This window comes from Mauremys mutica, unplaced genomic scaffold (genome assembly GCF_020497125.1).
Source record: "Mauremys mutica isolate MM-2020 ecotype Southern unplaced genomic scaffold, ASM2049712v1 Super-Scaffold_100355, whole genome shotgun sequence".
Lineage (NCBI taxonomy): Eukaryota > Metazoa > Chordata > Testudines > Geoemydidae > Mauremys > Mauremys mutica.
The window spans coordinates 97,264-99,022 of record NW_025423322.1 but is presented as its reverse complement, the minus strand read 5'-3'; the positions used below and the strand labels follow the sequence as shown (position 1 = coordinate 99,022).

General features: G+C 50.1%; 1 non-coding gene across 1 annotated transcript; it reads left to right on the top strand.

Annotated features, from left to right (window-relative positions):
* Positions 1–1,479: 1,479 nt before the first annotated feature.
* TRNAM-CAU lies at positions 1,480–1,551 on the top strand. The gene has a single exon. It is a non-coding gene; the product is annotated as a tRNA-Met (tRNA).
* The last annotated feature ends 208 nt before the right edge of the window (positions 1,552–1,759 follow it).

The following is a 1,759-nucleotide window of genomic DNA, read 5'->3' as shown; positions in this document are numbered from 1 at the left end:
TGAGATGCTTCTAAACTCTCTAAATGCACATTTTATGGTTTTCTTTTCTCTTTAGTTGAAAAATAGAATTAATTATTATCCCATTACAAATAATGTGTTAAGCATACATTTAAAAACTTAGACAGATATGTAAAAAATTGAGTTATACTGAAGGAGGTGGACTCTGACGCTACTTAAAAGCTTAAGTTTGTAGGAATATAACAGAATAAGCACTTGGCAGAAAAGTTTTGCTGGAAGAGTTAGCAGAGCGAGATTGTTAGTCACAGGTCAGTGGGTGGGTTTATGCAAATACTGGACTCTTGGACAGGAGCTGGAGCGGGGGTCGGGGGGGCACACGACTTCTGTGGCACATGCACCACCTCTGCCTCTGTTTTTCCACACCAGGGACAGCAGAAAGGACATCAGCAGCACCGACGCGAGACCAACAAACATCCATTCCTACCTCCCTCCACGCACTGCCGTTAGGAACCCATACCCCTTAATGGTGAGTACTTTTCAGGCGAGGGTGACGCTCTCAGGCCTCAAATGCCAGGTACAGTTACTCTGTCCTTGATCCAAAATCAACAGGAAAATACACTGGATTACTCCTGCCCCAATAACAAAGAGACTGGGGATCCTGCAGCAGCTGAAATGACCGTTTGGACAAGCACTCCCATCATGCAATCCGGGGTGGGTGTAACCATGCAAATGACATCAGCCCCAAAAGGCCTTGACGACAGATCACCAACAGATGGCAGGGTAGACTTCATACTGACCCTGCTTCAACTAGATTGTGGCAAAGATTCCAAAACACCGAACGTTAAAAGTCACCTAACGCGGGTCAATCCATCCTCATCGTCGTAACCGTTCGTTATACTCCACACCCGCACGTAACCCTCATATGGACAACATACCCTCCTAACTCAGTGTCTGTACGTTAACCTTTTACCCCCAGTCAGGGCTCACAGATTATGTATTCCTTATGCCACCCCATTTTAAACCGAACTTTGCACCCCTTGGGTAAGCTGTACGTTGTTCCCTGAGCACCAGAAACTTCTATGCTGAAACTCTGTACTGTACCCTTTTTTTTTCTTTGAACCTCATCTTAATAAAATGCTGACTTTTGTTCGAGATCCCGGCTCCTCTTCCTTTGCAAGGCGTGTGCGTTCGCTCTGCATTTTAGTCTGCTAATACGGCAGGGGGCGATTGAGCCAGAGGTGCTTGCCTGCTGCAGACACGGATCCAAGGCTGAAACTCGTCCCCCACAAGTGTAACTGAAAACAGTTTAAGAAGTGCTCCCGTCTCCGGCACTCAGCTACCCAGCTCCCAATGGGGTCCAAACCCCAAATAGATCTTTTTTACCCTGTAGAAGCTAGCTGTAAAATCCTGTGACCAGGGCAGCTGCCTAGCAGCCTGCGCATCTGCCTGCAAGAGCGAGGGTGTGTAAGGCACTAATCCGGATAGTGGCAGCTAGGTGGCAGGGGGAGAGTGTGAAGAAGCAGCAGAGTGGCGCAGCGGGAGCGTGCTGGGCCCATAACCCAGAGGTCGATGGATCGAAACCATCCTCTGCTAGGCGTGCACTTGTTTCTTTTCCCTCTGGGCCTTCAAGCGAGCCAGTGACCAGCAGAGCACCAAGAGCCTAGGCCATGAGGCAAGAGGTGGCTGAGGCGAAGCGGCGGCCTGCCAGGGAGCTCCCCGGCACCTCTGGCTGCCTGGGCTGAAGGCAAGAGGCAGGCCTAGGCGTGGCGAGGGCCTCCTGTCCTGGAATGAGGCTGCATTG